The sequence below is a fragment of the Callospermophilus lateralis genome, chromosome 17 (genome assembly GCF_048772815.1).
Source record: "Callospermophilus lateralis isolate mCalLat2 chromosome 17, mCalLat2.hap1, whole genome shotgun sequence".
NCBI classification, from domain to species: Eukaryota; Metazoa; Chordata; class Mammalia; order Rodentia; family Sciuridae; genus Callospermophilus; species Callospermophilus lateralis.
Genome location: NC_135321.1, coordinates 56,319,278 through 56,337,204, shown reverse-complemented (window position 1 = coordinate 56,337,204; position 17,927 = coordinate 56,319,278). Strand labels below are relative to the sequence as shown.

At 39.3% G+C, this 17,927-nt stretch overlaps 1 pseudogene; it reads left to right on the top strand.

The window, feature by feature from the left end:
• Positions 1–3,898: 3,898 nt before the first annotated feature.
• On the top strand, positions 3,899–4,682 carry LOC143382653 (lysine-rich coiled-coil protein 1-like; annotated as a pseudogene).
• Positions 4,683–17,927: the final 13,245 nt, after the last annotated feature.

Here is a 17,927-nt window from a genome sequence, read left to right as displayed (position 1 = left end):
ACCCACTTGAGTCAAATATATGAAAGAGCTTTGTCATGAGCTTTGTAATGTTTTGAACATTAAAATAAATAAAACCAATAAAAAAAAGAATGAACTTGTCAGCAATGTGTCTCATGGCAGGGCTGGAGGACAAATGGCTGCAGATTAGGAGAACAAGGTACGGCATAGAGGAAGGAAACAACTCCTCCTCCTATTGTCCTCTCTCCAGCAGAGGTGGGTGGCCATGTAGGAGGAGCAGGGTGAGAAGGCACATCTGCCACCAGTACCAGTGGATTCCAGGGGAAAGACATCAAGGGTCCTCCTCAGCGTGGATGCTGCTTGCACACCTGGTTCACTGCCACTCAGGGTTGTAGGACACAGTTCACCCCAGAGCATGACCATCCCTGTCCCCGTAGGCTCTGCTGCTGGGAGCTGTGCCTGAGCAATGGCTTTGTAGCACTGACCTGAGTGAAGTTCAAGTGTTGCAAAGAAAAGGCATTTTCATTTAAAAACAACCTTTCACTTAAATATTATAAAGACAGCAAAACTTACAGATATGGAAATTCCATATGGACCAAGGAATAAGAGACAAATGACTTTCTGGTCCTGGCTTTTGTAATTAAGTGTGTGCTTGGACTTAATTAAGCTATGGGATAGGAGCTGGGACCAAAAAGTATTTAATTTCTCTCACAGTAGGAATGAAATAGCTATTGGTCGAGTCAAACAATGAGTACATTATATCCAGTTGCCAAGATTCAGCTGAATAAACCTAAATGATTAAAGGGCTGTCACCGTAAAGATAGATTTATGCAAATTACCAGATAATGTTTTTAAAAGTTATAATTTTAGGGAAGAAACACAGCAGTTGGACTTCTAATTATTTCAATCTGAACCTGCATTACAACAGGTGATAGAAATGCAATGTGAAAATAATTGGCAAAAATTCATAGGATTTTGGGCAAGACAGGCATTTTTAAGTTCATTAACTCTTTTAATTCTTATTAACAGACCAGTGAGGAAATTAATATTATTGTCTCTCCCTTAGAGAGAAGGAAACCAATGCAGTCATGTTAAGTTTTCCTAGACCCTAAGGCCTGAGACCTGTAAGCACCTGGCATTGTTTTCCAATGTGGAGATGAATACATCTTTCTGAAACCATCGCTGGTATCTTGAGCTGAACTTCACTAGTTGCTTAAGTCTGGACACTGTAAATAAAACCTGGTTAATTCTGTGGCTGGGAGTGCACAGTGGTTGACTAAAGTAGAAGTGTTCTTCTGACCCTGCTGTTTTATGTTGGGTGACCCAGGGGTAACAATGCCATGGAGTGCCTCGTTGGCTGGCAGGGTATCTGTAAGGGAACATTCCCCAGCGTGTCAAAGCAATGAAACACTTGGATCTCTCTGTCCAGTGGCTGACAGAATCTCTCTTGATGCATTCACATATACATGACCATGTGTATTTCATGCTGCAGAAACTCAAAATAGAGTCATAGTGTATGAACTCAATAAAAGTTCATCTTTCTTACACTTATAATTTGAAAATATTTGGAAAAGGCTGGAGTTCTTTTGAAACAAGTTGACATTACATGTGTTGCAAACTATGATCACTCCCAAATCATGGCACAAATACATGACTCTGAAATGACCATGATTATCATGAGTTAAAATAAAGAGTGAACCAATATTATTATTTATTACAATAAAAATCATGAAATCCTTAATTAAGTTGACATGTGAGAATAAAAATAAGTCTAATAATTAAGTCTTATATAGGCCCTCACTTTCTTTACTTTTGGAACTAAATTAAGGAGAAAGCCCATTATATTGTGGAAAGAACAGGACTCCCTCAAATTTTCTAATAGTAGCAGACTTTTTAATAAATTAAAAAGAACATTTTTCTCACCCTTGAATTTCAAAGAGATCTCTGGTTACTAAGCATCCCTCTTTGTGGGGAGCCAGCTCTGAGCTATTTGGGAAGTCTTCACTCAGCCTTGAGCCAAGGACATTTGGTTTGGCATTGCAAGTATTCTGCGGCTCCTCCCACTTAATGGATTGCCCAATGCACATGACCTCTGTCTACCATGAACTAGCAAGACTCATCTCACAGCTTCCAGGGTTGGTCGTGACCAATTGGGAAGTGGACAGCCCACTTCCTATCTTATTTGATGAAAAACATTCTGTAGAAAGTCTTTGAAGTTCCCCCAAATAAATAAAGCAAACGTGGGCTCTCACTGTCTTTCCAGTCTGGAATAGACCCCTAAGGTCCAAGAGCCGTCAGGCCCTCACTTTCTAAAACTACTCTCTGTGTCCTGCGGTTTTTTCTGCTGCCTTCTTTTCTTAGATTTATTTCACAGCCAGCCTGCTTCACGAACAAGAACCCCGAATTCCATCGCCCTCTCTGGAAGTGGGTGAGACCTCTTCTTGGGTTGGGAGACACTGTTTTGTTCTCAGTCAACAGGGATTTTACTAAGCCTGTAGGCACACATTAAATGCCAGCAGTGTGAAGACAGAACTTTTTGTTCCTTTTGCTTAGTGTTCATCCACTGTCCTAGAACAGTACCTGGAACCTAATTGGTACTCACTAAATATCTGTTCTTATTATTCTGATTGCATGATGGATCATAATATCTTTATTTTATAAAAAATATGTGATGAACAACATAGTGTGTGAGGGGGAGGCACAGCAGCAGTCAGAGGGAGAGACAATGACTGACGCATAGTTGATGGCTCTGCGGGCTCCTGGCTCCAGGAGGCTGAGCTCCCATTCTATAGCTCAAAGTCTAATAACCTTATATAGGCCCTCACTTTATTTACTTTTGGAACTAAATTTGAATCTAGGCTCTTCTGAACACATGCTGCTGGAGGACATTTAAATACATACACATACTGCCCTCCAAGATCCACCTGCACATAGATCCCTCCTGACAAAAATATCTTCCATTTGGGAGTCCCTCATGGCTCCTGTGAGCACCAACATGTAATTTCCCAAACCAACTGAAGATTTTAAAAACTAACAAAAGTCAGACATAAAAATAATAGATGCAGTATCTGTCATCCTTAGTAACATTCTGTTTAGTTTTCTCTCTCACATCAGGGCAATGTGAATCCAGAGGGACTGGAATCAGTAATGGCACAAGAAATATGAAACTGGTATAATCCACAGTAGAGCAGAACTGAGAACAAAGTGACATAGTGATAGCAGTTCCCTGCTCACAGTCAGCTTATGCTGCTAAATTCCATGTGTGCACATTATCTTGAAATTTAATGGTTTCTAAAATGTCACTCTGCAGTAAGACTAAAATGGTATACTGTTGATTCTCCATCAGACTATAAATATGAGTGAGAAAAAGAGGGGCTTTTCATGCTTGTCACATTGGAATAGACCTTGGATTACAAGATTAAGTATATAAGAATCTCATAAACTTATAGGTTGAAACTGTTTTTAAAGACTGTATTCCAGGACGCCAGAGCACGGGCGCCAACCAGTCAGCTGCAAATGGTGGCAGGGACTTCCCCTTTTGAGGCTGAGTCACCACCTCAGGCTCCTGGAGGCCCTGCTCTGGTAGGCCGCAGCAGAGGTGTTCTTGCCTCTTGGCCATACCCAGCTCACCAGGCTAAGCTCACCAGGCTGACCAAGGCGCTGGCGGAGGGGGCTGTAGTTTTGGACACCTCCCCGCCTCCACATTTAATGAACAAAGACTGAGCTTTTACAGATACTTCTTATAAAAAGCCTCTGTGGAATAATGCTTCAGATTGAATAATAATAAAAGAGTTCCCATTATGAGCTCTCAGATTCTTGTAAAGCCTCATTATTTAAAGAAAGTTCATTCTGAAAATCTGAAGCAATTAAAGGGTAAATATGATCAGGTATCTCCCCCAAGTTCTCAGCCTGAGAAGGAGAATCACTTTTTGTCAACCTAATGAAGCATTTAAAGTCATATGATTCTTTTCAAGATGAACTTGAAGATTATGTTAAAGTTCAGAAAGCCAGAGGCTTACAGCCAAAGACTTGTTTCAGAAAGATGAGAGAGGACTATTTGGAAACCTGTGGGTACAGAGAACAGGTTGACTCCAGACTCAGGTATAGAATGTTTGATAAACACCCCCATCGGGAACTCTCCAGACCTACCCAAGATCATGCAGTACTCCACCAACAGTGGAAAACCAGGTACCTCAGTGCTTACCTGCTCAGGACAGCAGGCTGATATGAGACTCTCTGAGCTACTCTCAGCTCCCCAAGGACTGTTTCTTAGAGAAACCAGTGCCCATGAACCTTGGTCAGCGAGAATATAATTGTGGTTCATATGACATAGAATCCAGAGTTCACAGGCACCTCTCCTTGAGAAACAGCCCCAGTGCCTATCAAACCAGCCATAAACAGGTACATCAGAAGGGGAAAAGGTACCCTGAGGATGGCAGAGGAAAAACAGAGGAGGAGCGGCTCAAGCATCAGAGGAAAAGAGGCTCTGAGGAACTGGATTTAGACAGACACAGGAGCTCCAAAGAAAGAAAGCAAAAGTGAAGACAGAAGCTGCACAGATCAGTGCAGAAAAAACTTAAGAACTGAAGGAGAAAAAGATCCAAGAGGTAGCCTCTAAGAAAGAGGGCTGCAAGCACAGAAAAGCAAGGAAGGACCAAGGCAAGGAGAGGACAGAGGAGGAAATGCTTTGGGAACAGTCCATCTTGGGTTTTGAAGTGCTGTAGCTGATTCTCCTGGGGTTAAATTGAAAAAAAGAGTTGCAGAGCTGGGTTTTATGGTGCCCACGTCCTTATTGCTTTCTTTTGTGAGCAAGCCACAGAACATGAAGAAATTCCTGTGCTTTTTCCCTAACAGGGAGTTACTGTTCCTCATTTTCTAAAAGCACTATTATGTTGTTCTTACATATGATGCAATTTCTTTTCAGAAGAGTGGCTTTGCTTTTATTCATAAACCATTATTATCGGATGATTCTCCCTTGGGAGATCATTTATTTTAAATTGGAGGATGAATATAGACTTTGCAGAATTTATTTCTTGGTTGGGATTGTTTTAGTTTTGAGTGGGATTTTTTAAGTTCATTGTTTTTCTCTACCCAGCAATTTAGATTTTTTTTCCTTTATTAGTTTTAAGGATATTATATTTTCTAGGTTGGAAAGTAGAACATGAAATATATTATAAAAATTGTAAACTCATATTTCATATGGTTTTAAAAGTTTTGAAGAGTCTCAATACAAAATCAGTTTATATTCTGGAAATGTTTATAATAAAGTGTTCTAATTTTAAATAAAAGAATATATTCCAAATTAAAAAAAAAAAAAACAACTCCTGGGGCTGGGATTGTGACTCAGTGGTAGAGTGCTTGCCTAGCATGCATGAGGCACTGGGTTTGATCCTCAGAACCACATAAATGTAAAATAAAGATATTGTGTCCACCTAAAACTAAAAATATAAATATTTTTTAAAAATTAAAATAACAACTCCTGGTTAATTTATGCAGGAGCAAATATAATCTGCTTCTTAAGGGGCCCTAGCAACTGGCATGGAATGCGGAAACTAATGGATGTGCAAACTTTAACCCTTCAGGAAGGGATGTCCTTTTGTGTTGTAGCCAGATATCATTTGCTGGGCAGCATGGCTCCTTGAAAATGTCCACGTCCTAATCTTGGAACCTGTGACTGTATGTTATGTTACATGACAACATGGAATCAAGGGTGCACTTGGAATCGAAGTTGTAATGAGCTAAGCTTAAGATAGGAAGTCCATCCTAAATTATGTGGCTGATACCACAGCATGACATTTTAAGAGGAAGAACAGCAGTAGGTTAGAGCAATGGGATGTGAAGCTCTCAGCCCGCCTTTGCTGGCTCTGAAGATGTGGAAGGGGCCTCATGCTAAAGAATATGAGTAGTTTCTAGAAGTGGGAAAAGGTGAGGAAATGGATTCTCTTCTGCAGCTTCCAGAAAGGAATAGAGCTCTGCTGACACCTTGATTTTAGCCCAGTAAAAACCATGTCAGAATTCTGACCTCCACAACTATAAATGTGTTACTTAAAGCCATTATGTTGTAATAACTTGTTAAAGCATTAATGGCATAGCATGGATATTCAGATTTTAATATTTTATTACTTCTGGGCATTTCTATGGTCAATTGGCATTTCTAAAATGCATATTTATGTCTCAACAGCTCCCAACACAGACATATGTTTTCTTGCTAACTTATCCTAAGTGATTGCTAGTTAATTGTCAAAAAATACCATTTCCCAACCCCAGAAAAACATAAAATGACACTTCAAAAATCTTTTCTTCTATGATTCTGAAATTTTAATTTTACCTTAATTACAGAGAGAATCTTAAAGCACACTAAATTTATTTTATGTGTGTATGTGGGGGTTGGGATGGGATAAAAATGATGGAGAAAAGAAGGGACTTCTTTTTCCAAAATTAAAATGAAGTTTCAAAACTATCACCAAAGTTGTTCTAAGCTAGCAGAATTGATGAGTTTGTGTTTGCCTACACATTCACAAAATATGTGAATTTGTGTCACTCACAAAAATACTTGATAATGTGATGGTGAAAAAATGGCATCTGATAATTTGTTGATTTGCATATACCTGATTATGTGGGAGGCTGAACAACTTTTCAAATGTTACTTATAGGATACATGTGCATTATTACAGAATATAATGCTATTTTATAGTTTCCTACTTATATCTTATATTCATTTTTCTATTGGATTTATGTGTGTCTTATTGATATCCACATATTCTTTACATTTAGGCCATTAGTACTTTAAAATGGAGTATTATAAATATTTCCTTCTAATTTTTAAACCTTGTTTTAAACCTTACTAATAATGTCTTTACATATGCGAAAGTTTTTAATTTTAAAGTATTCAAATGCATTCATCCTATTTTAGGGCTTCCCATTCCCAGAGGGCATGAAGATACTTTGATTCCACTACATACAATAATAGCCCTTCTCTTCCTAGTGAACAGACCAAGGGGATAAGTTAGAACACAAAACAGACATAAAAGATGCTTCAAGCAGACACCAGGGTTAAAGATGGTAGAAGTGGCTCATCTAGGTATAAAAGAAATGGCCACTGGGCTCAGTGATCACCCCTCACTGTCAGACTGTGGTTTCTAAACATCATTTTCCCCTTTAAAAAACCAGGGTTTCTTGGAGAAATGGCCAATTTCAGTTACTAATAGTCAATGCACAAGATGAATTAAGGACATTCTGTTGTCTCAGAGCCACTCACAAAAATTCAAAACACAGACAAGGAGCTCCTGTTGAAGGAGCTCCTGTTGGCTGAAGAAACAATACTATAAGCATCCAAACACTAATTACTGCTAAATATTCAAACATATCACATATATTAGAATCCTTGAGTTCATAACGACACTATTGGAAATCTTATAAAGTCCTGTGGCTCTGATTCATTATGAAACTGGTAAATATGGGGAAAGAATTTCAAATATTTATCCTATATGAACTGCATTTGAGGGGGACCAAACCGTTGAGTACAGAATAGTACATAATAAATGCAGAATGGAAGATACAATTAAGATGAAAACCCCTAGTTTGAAATCCCTAATAAAATAATAGATTTAAGAAATCATCATTAGTAGATTAAAAATCTATTAAGTGAAAGGTTGATATGGAACTTCATAATAGATGGACGAGGTTGGTAAAAACCACAATCCACTAATCAATCTCGACATTATGTGCTTCCTGATGCAAGGTAATAGGAGTTCCAAAAACCACCTATGAAAGTTTCCACCAAAACAAAAATACTGGAATCTGATTAAGCCTCTAGTTCTAGCCCCAGTTCAATGGAAATACAGATAACAAAAGGACATGTTAAATGACACTACAAGAATATATCAGCCAAGATTAGAATGTAGAATTCTACAGCTTGAATGGTTTCTTTAACAAACAGACCAAGGATGGGCCATACTATTCCACACTATAAACATGAAATCATACATGAAAGGTTAGGCAACTTGCCCTGAGTCACAACTACATCAGGCATGAATTCAAAGAGAAATGCAGTTTGCCACTATTTTCATAATTTTTTGTAGCCCCCCAGACTTGACAAGCTCACAGTCAGAGACAACTTTTAAATGGGCAATCTGAATTTTCTGAGTTTCAGTGAAAATTCATAGAGAAATGAGTTGAGATTCACACCACAGGAAGCCATTGGTGAGATGTTTGAAATGCATAGCTTAAAAGACAGACATAAGGCTGATTTTTAAATATATTAATATCAATTTTCTTTTAATTATTTCATCCTGAATGAGGGTTCTCCTTTTCCCCTTTTCTGGTGATCACATGATTTAAATGAGAGAAAAACTGAGCTCACCCAGGTGATAGGTATGTGATTCTTAGGAGCAAAGGACACAGACACAAAAAGACATTTCCTGCGATGTATGGCAGACTTTCAAATTATCTTTCTCTAACTCATTAGCATTTTAGAAAAATTAGGTTTCATCATTTAAAAGCCATCTGCTTATCTGGGAGCTGTCTGACAAACAGTGCTGGCACCTTTCAGGAGATGTGTGTCCCCAGCAGGTACTGCACTTTCTTTTGGTTTCTGATGCAAAGACAAAGCCACCCTGTCCCCAACCAAATCCAAACATAATGACCTCTTCTATGTCATGTGATGGTGCTCTTCACTCACATCAGAGTTAAGGGAGAACAAATGCTAGGCAGAAGGAATCTGAAAGCTTTCCTTGCATTTACTATATATACCAAGGGGAGATTCATGATTTTGCGAAAATGCCTGCCCTCCCCATGGTTAATGGCACGACAGCAGACAGACAGTGGTATTCAATATAAATCATAATCCCTGGAGGGTATGAAGTGTTGTTTTAGCAGTTTGAACAGGTAAGACTCCTGTGGGGACAATACAACAAATATTAGCCCAAGTCATCTTTAGTCAGATGCAACCTTTTTTTTTTTTTTTCTATCATGGAACTTTGGAATGCACTGATGGCTGGGCAAAGGGATGTTGTGCTGTGGAAGGGTCTGTCTGCCCAGCATGATGAGGAGAATGCTCAGCATTTCATTCTGCTTATGATGTCTGGAACAACAATGAAAGTTCTTTGAACAATACCTGAAATATGTGAGACTGATTTATACTAAGAGGATGGAAGAGCTTTGATAAAATATCCAATTCTAGGCTATTGACTGGAGGCCTCCTTATGTTTCATTTTGACAAGATAAAAGAACTAATTATTGGGGTTGGGGTTGGGGTTGTGGCTCAGTGGTAGAGCGCTTGCTTAGCAAGCATGAGGCACTGGGTTTGATCCTCAGCACCACATAAAAATAAATAAATAAAATAAAGGTATTGTGTTCATCTATAACTATTTTTTTTTTAAAAAGAACTAACTCTTAAAATTACTATCATATGCCTTTAGATTACATTCACAATTAGCGAACTACTTTATTAGAAAAACAAATAAGGTGTGAGCTGTCTACAGTGAAACTCTGGGGTCATTTTGTGGCAGGTCTTGGCAGTGATGCTGAAATGTTTATATATTATTGTTGAACAAGAAAAGTCAAACTGAGCGGGAGAATAATATCACCAATATTTCATTTTCTGTAACATCCTCTGACCTCTCTTAGCACCTCCTTGTCCCCTCTCAAATGAAAACTTATTTCACTGAACAAATAGCAGAACAATGGGAGAACTTATCCCATATTTGGCTGGTTCTGTCTTTATGTATAAAAGACACTGCAACTTTTTAAGACTTGGTTTCCTCACATGAACAATGTAATGACCTATAATCTACTTTGTGATCATGAGGATTAATGGGAGACAGGCAAAGCACAGATATTTGATAGAGGCTCAATGGGAAGAAAGATGTTATGGAAGCCTTCTCTAATAGCTTAATGTCATTTGAAACAACACTGTTTCTTTTCCTTACGTATCTGGATACCACAAAACATGTTCTTTCCTCTTTTCCAGTATTTGTTCATTCAGATATTGCCATTTTTCCAAAAACAACCCCCATAAACCCAGCATTGCACCAAGTGCTTAGAATACAGGGCAAGGGATGCTAGTCCTCACCCATGAGAAGCTCACAACCCTGGACAGAGAGGCAAGGGAAAATGACCAGAGCAATAAGCATAGCAACAAGAAAGTGTGCTATGCTGTGTGAAGTACAGGCTGTGTGCTTTGGCAGGGAACAGGAAAAAATGAGTGAATAAACTGTGGACTATAATTGGGATAAACTTTTCCTGTCCATTCCTCACCTACTCTTCCATGTCAAACTCCTCCAATTGTAGTAGGCAAAATAAACACTTGTTAATATCTACAGTTAGCTCAGTGGAGGAAAAGCAGAACAAGATTTCAAGTTTGAGCTATGCTAAATGCCTTGTTTTGAAAGGGCAATCACTGGACTCTTATTTTACCTGCTTATTCTCACTTTGCTCATTGGGATCTTACCTCCTGAGGGCTTCATCAGGTGGGCTGATAAAGGAATGAACTGCTGTCACTCGGATGGTTCTCACTGATGATTACAAAAGAGATGCAGTATTTAATAACATCTATCAGCCCAGAAATGCTTGTCTTTAGTCCAGTGAAACATTACACAATGAACAAATTAATGATCTTGGGATAGGTAATTCAAGGGATGATCAAAGGAAAAACCCTAATTTAAAAAAGTGAACCAGCAATTACAGACACATATGTCAAAACAGACATCTAACAGTTAGATAAAGACTTGACTCTTTTCCCCAAAGGAGCCTTATTCAGGAGTAACTATAGTAGCTTTCTGAACTAAAAAGATCATAATGCTCATTTAGGAGACCAATCTGCTACATATGTTATTTTTTCTTGATTCTCTCTTGACAACTGGTTCTAAATGGACAGGTCCACATAAGGGATGCTATAACTTGCCAATAAGAGGATCAAGCCTAAATATCTTAGACTTTCAAAATAGCAAAAGATGAATCATTCTCTTTGTGAGCTGTGTGTGTGCATGGGTGCATGCATGCATTGAAAAGCAGGAGTTTCTCATAACTGCTCTGAGATACATAAAAGAATTCTGATGAATGGCTGGCATCACATCTTGTCTGCATGTTGGTGTACAAGTTAAGGACATTAAAGTCAGAACCAGTGAAACATTAAAGTAAAGACAGTAAAGTCATCATCATTCACAGTTTTTCTGCATTTTTTCTGCACTTATTTTTCATTCCCTCTCTAATCTTTATGTCCTTTGATCCCCTTTAATTCTCATTATGCTTCTTTAATGTTTTCATACTAAATGTTGCTGTTCTTCCTGGTAATAATCAACTGGTCATACCATGTCACACTTCCTCAGTGGCTTCACAAGGTGAGCATTAGCAGATTAGAATTTGCTTAAATAGTGAGAATAAAAACCATCTTTCATGGAAGTAAGAGCGACTGACTTCTACTTGCTGTGAGCCTCTATGTTATGTCATGTGAAGCAAGAACTCCTCAGGGCTCTTCTATACTGTCAGTCCTTATCGGGAGGAAATCCTGGCTGGATCATTTAGGAAGAATTTTTCATCTTGAGTCCTAAAAACCAAGAGTCACTATTCTCAAGTATAGGTTCTGAAAAAAGCCCCAGCAATTGAAATTGGACTTATTCTTTGGAGAGCAGCAGGCAGGCACTGTTCCATGCAAGAACTCCTAGGAGCAATCACTGGGCATGTGCTAGTCCTCATTCTTCTCCTTTAAACCTGAACAGGCTCCTTTTTTGATGAGCCTGTTCAGGTTTAAAGGAGAAGAATGAGGAACTCATCACCAATGTTTCAAATACAAACCCGGCCAGCAAAGTAAAAGACAGAAAAATAAGAAACCAGAGTATTTTTCACTCGACTAAACACCACACCACCCTTTTCCCAAGACTCCCCATTTCCCCCACAAAAGTGCAAGAGTTAATCTGCTGCTTATTCAAAATGACCTACGGAAGTTAATACATGGTTATAAACTAATTGAGCAAGTCTGTGGCCTTGTCTCCTCATCCATCTTGCTTATTCATTTGACTCTCTTAGTCTTCCATGAGGCACAGTGTCCCTGCTGCTCAAAACAGTCACTTGCTGTAAGAAAGGCCCTGGAACAACAGGAAGCTAACAGTTTAACTTTCCTCTAATTTTGTTTGACAAAACTGACCTTTGGAGCATTATGTCACCTTCTCAGTAATCTGCAATTTACCCTTTGACTTGTAGTGGATGCTCATAGTTAAAAGCATCATTAATATTCTGCTCTGAAACAAATATTAGAGATTTGACAAACACTGTAATTTAAATTCTCCATTATAGCAGACATTAAAATCAAACATCTTCCACATGCCCGATTGCAAAAGGACATATGTAGCTATAATTTAAGTTTTTAGTTTTTAATACCACCAACTAATTTCTACTGTCAACTTAATGAGGTGGAAAGCACAAATCTTTCTGCTCTCTGAGTGGGCATGGGGTGAGCGTGCCAAAGCGAAGACAGAGAGAAGAGTACACCAATTTCATTCAAAATATTTCAAGATGCAGCAAACAAACCGTGCATGCATAGTGCCATGTGATACTACAGATCCCTGAAACCTTTTTAAAGGTTACAAAAATAGGTACAAAAATAAAACGTATCAAGAGAGAAACAAAGAAATCACTCTGGTATTTCCTGACATAAAGGTGTAGATATATAAGTGATACATGGAAACATATGAATACTGATCCCAAAGTGAAGCCACATTAGCACATATTAAGACTCAGTAAAGAGCAAGGCTAGATAGTGTCAGGCAGACCTTCCCAGGGCATCACAGGTGGGACAAGGTGGTCAGCTTGCAGAGGAGTTATCAAATAAATATTACCAGGACTCTTAATTCATGTTAATTTTCACCCAGCTTCATAAATTTTATGTGACTGAATAAAATTATTGTTATGTAGAATACCTTTAGGCAACTCAAATGGCTCATTAAACAAGGAAGCTGGCTGGGAATTATCAGTAATGTAACAAATTTGTATACTATGAATTTTGATGTCTTTGGAAAGAATGTAGGAGGAATATTTGTGTTTGAATCCCCTCTCCCAGTGGGGAAGAAGAAATGCCTGGATTTTAAGAGGCTCTGGTTCCTCCTCTTTCTCCTAATAAGGAAAAACTCACTGACTTGCTGACTTCTGCCCCAAACTTCATTAGTCACTGCCAACTTCAATCTGCTTCAGTTATTTTGCATTCAGATCCCAGGAGGAAGTGTACTCTGAAGCGATTTCAGCTAAACCAACGACAAACTGACTCACTTTAGAAAATGACAAGCTGGCATGTCCCAAGTTATATTTACATCTCACAACATGGAAGAGAGTATGTATAAATATTATTAAATAAAAGAGATATGTATTTTTAAGGCAGAAAGTTTAAACATGGACAAAGAGTCTAACATTACACCATGTTGTTTCCAAAAGCAACACAGTTTTAGAGGGAAATACATGTTTCCTTCCATCCAGTGTGTGGGCAAGAATCCTCCTGAGAGATTCTCCAGAGGGGACAGTCTTATATTCCCTGAAAATCCCACCTCTGTTCCATTGGAGGAGCCACTGCATCACCCTTGATGAGCGTACATTGGTTAACAGCATTTACTATGAAAATCTTTGCCCCGCCCCCCAAAAAAAGAAAAATCATCAATTTCTATGAAATGCCTGTAATTTCCCATAAAATGCTAAGACACACCCACGGGAAATAATACCTCACTTATGCCTTGGAGGTGGTTTGTAAACCATTTAGACAATTAAATCAAAATGTAGCTGGTATTTCAAAAACATAGAATTGGGGGGAGGCTGGGGTGGTGGCTCAGTAGTAAAGCACTTGTCTAGCATGTGAGAGGCACTGAGTTCGATTCTCAGCACAAACAAAGAAAAGTTCAACAATAGCAAATGAAAATATATATTTTTTAAAAAACCAAGAAGTTCCAAATTGTGGTCTGTGGGTGTATAAATATATGAAAATGAATCCCACTATTATGTATGATTAAAGTGAACCAATAAAGAAATTAAAAAAAAACAACGAATTTAGGAAAAGAGGAAACAAGTGAGAGATTTGGGCTTTTAGTGAAAAACAACAATAAAAACAGATTTAAAATACTGACAGAAACACTCTGAACAATTGTCTCTCACAATAAATATATGAGAAAATGACTCTCAATGGACCAGGCACGAGGGAAAATGCATTCCCCCTCACCCACCGTGGACTTGCAGCCCTTGCGGAAGGTGTTGTAGGTGAAATGCTCCACCAGGCTGGTCTTTCCCACTCCGTGAGAGCTGATGCTGATGACCAGCAGCTTGAAGTCCACTGGCCAGCTGGGGGCGGGGGTGCGCTGTTTTCCTCCTTACATCTGGCTGCAGGACAGAGCCAAGGAGCCTGAGCCCAGGCAGCCACATCTGTCCTGGCTCTCCTCTACAGCGCTGCCCTGGATCCATGCATGCACATAGCTCAGGCTCCACCAGCCGCCTCCCCGACCACCCAGGGGGCCTCAACCCTGACCGAGCTCCACTTCTGTCCCCTCAAAAGGCCTGTGGACTCTTGGGAATATACTGAAAGATTCAGATCTATGAGCAAGACTCCCCAACTATTCTAGAATAAAATAATCAACAAGCTGGAAATAAGGGAAATTAAGAGAGTGGTTGTCAGAAAAAAAGAAATAGATTTAAGTGTCAGTATGAAGATCTGGTGCCCTGTCATCTGTCCCCTCAGAATGAGCCCAGCAGGAAGACATAATAGATCCCTTTATTTAAATTTAGGGACTCATTAAAAAGAAAGTCTTCTGATGGGGCAAGGCTGGAAGACATCTGACGGCATAACCTGGAGACATACACACATTCTCTCACACACACTCTCACACCAACCACCATCATTCAGAAGAAGCTGCAGGTGAAACTGGTGGTGTGGTTCACATTCAAGTGACAGCTAGAAAAAATTCTCCTAGTGTCCTGTGGCTGGAGAGGTGAGAGGTGTGTGGAGTATCTGAAGGCTTCCATGATCCTCCACTTGGGGACCAGCATTGTCTAAGAGAAGGGTATTCTAGGACATTCAGCTCGAGGGAACCTCTCATATGAGGATTCCATGTGGACAGCCTTGGCTCCTGGTGCCCACTATCCCACAGGTCCGTAAAAGACAAACAAGTGGAGTAATCTTGGGAACAGTCTCCACCATGTGCAGAGAAAGTTAAAGCCAAAGTAGCCACCCTTCACCTTCCTTCTCCTCCACCCCATCTGAACTAAAGGAATTCAAAATCCCAAGAAAGCACAAAATTGGACTTATTTTACCTAGAAGTGACTAGAGCACATTTTCTGCAGGAAACAGAATAGAAACTTAGTACCAGAAATTTAAATCAATTCTAGTACAGTGATGAGTTCTGTTTGTGTGGTGATGGTACACTTGAGTAGGGCCTTTAAAATTTCTACCTGCTGCCCTCATGTGACCAAAATATCTTTTTAATAAGTTCCTCTTGTCCATATTACATATTGCTGCCAAATTAACCATACTAAATGCATTAATAATGCATTTAATGGCTCCCTGTTGGTCTCACAATGAAGTCCAAACTCCTCATCCCTGAGGCATCGTGGAAGGTCCTGCACATCTGCTCCCCAACTATTTTTTTTTTTTTGAGAGAGAGAGAGAGAGAGAGAGAGAGAGAGAGAGAGAGAGAATTTTAATATTTATTTTTTAGTTATCGGTGGATACAACATCTTTGTTTTTGTATGTGGTGCTGAGGATCGAACCCAGGCCGCACGCATGCCAGGCGAGCGCACTACCGCTTGACCCACATCCTCAACCCCCCAACTACTTTTGAACATTTTACCTTCTGCCATTTTCAATATGAATCATCTGTTTCCAGAAAGTCAGTCTGGAAATAGAAGACTCATATTCTCTGACTTCCAGTCTATATGCCTTTGTTCATCTTCTCTAATCATCTTTACCATATCTAAAATGTTCTTCTTCTTCTTTCTTTGATATATAAATCTTAACTCACCTGTCATCCAAAAATTGTGTTTTAAGTACATCCTTGCTGTTTTCTAGAAATAACTGTCTGCCACAGTCTGGCTGGGCACAAATCACGAGCCACTGAAGCAGGAACAAACTTTATTTTTGAACTCCACCAGCAACTCCTCCCGAACGCCACATGGCTCCTCCAGGAACCAGCCACCGGAAATATCTCCTCCGGAAATCCCTCCTCCTGCACTTCTCCAACCAATGGGAACTCCCAGGGAATCCCCGGGAATCCCCACGAGAACTCCAAAGTAGCTCCAGAACTCAAAAGTAGAGCCAAGGCGGATAGTAATGCCTCGCCTGTCAACTAATACTGTTGGCAAAGTGCCAGGGGCCATACAGACTCGGCCATGGCTCTCAGCATCTCCCCCCTTCTGTTTAATTAAACAACAAGCAATGTGGCTTAGGGACTGTGCCTGTTAGGTTGTCCAATACAACATATGGTTCTTACCCGTCATCGGATGAGCTGACCTCTAGGCCTCAGCCTCCTGTCTTAGGTTGGTACCACTGCAATTGGATCATACCCGTCACTGACTACCAGTCCAGCATACAGCCATACTTGTGGATAGGCATTTGCACCAGTGGGGGGGATGAGGTTCTTTGCCTCACCTCTGTTGGCCCCCAAATTTTAGATCATCACTAGTAGAATGGAGGAGGATGCAAAAACGCCACAACACTAAGCCAATTGAGGGCTCCTTTGAAAAATTGTACCACCGGTGACACCATCAGCAAAGATACTCCAGCACTACCACAATTTGTTGCACCAACATATGTTCACAATGCATACAAGTGATACATAGTCCAGGCAAGTTCTGCAAGCAGTTTAAAGCAGAGGAATCCATCAACATGTCCATTTCCTCCCATAGTAAATCGACTTCTTGATTGAGCATCACTTGTTAAGTTATTATTCATTGATGCATCAGTTTATACAGTTTATTGTGATAACTATTGAAGAAGCTATAGTTTGGTTTTATCTTTGTCTTCAGTGGCACTGGGATGAAGATAGGAATTCTGGTAATGATGCTAAAAAAAATTATGTAACATTGCAACAGGTACTAAGAAAACAATTTTCTGAACAATTTACATTATCCTGAACAAAATTATTAAATATGATGAAAAGGAAAGGTGAAAGTAAACAAACAGATCTGTTAACCTCCTTATTTGTTCACATATTAAAACAATCCTCAACAGCTGTTTACCCAATTTAAATTAAACCACTAAAATCACGTAAATAAAAAAAATTCAGATCCATTTTTTCATGAGCGCTCCTCATATATGATATATGGACATACGCACACACAGACATACAACACCAAACACAAGTGTGCACACAAACGTACAACACATAAGACAATAGTAAAAGCCTTGTAGCTTTACACAGGTGAAATCTCCATTGCAATGTTTAAAACTCCACAGTAAAAAAATAAAACTGATCAGAAAAACATTAACCTAGGTCTGTATGAGCTCAAAAAATAAAATAGAACTTTATGATGTGGGAAAAGGCAATAATAAAATAGATATTGAAAAAAGCATCCTGGTTAATCACTGTCACAGATGTAAAAATAGCCAAGCTGGAGCTCTGGATATCAGCTGTTATGGATTTGAGTCAAATCATCTTCTTTTTGGTCTGTAGCAATCGCTTTGATTAGTCTCTCTGGAATCCAAATCGGCTGTTGTTCTCCCTGTGGAAACACACAAACAGAACCCTGACTCCAGACAATCACTGGGTCAGGACCTTTCCATTGTCCTGTTAGAATATCCTTCCAAAGTACCTTAGGCTTATGTACATTTTTTGGACACATATGCCTTTCTGCAGCACTAAGCCCTGATGAATCCAAATTTAAAAAGTTTAGAGTAAAAAGGTTTATTTTAAGTTTATCTTTGGGGGATATATACCCCTTTCCAATTCCCTCTTTTTGCTTTAATAAGTACATTTTAATAGTTTGATGAGCTCTTTCAACTATGC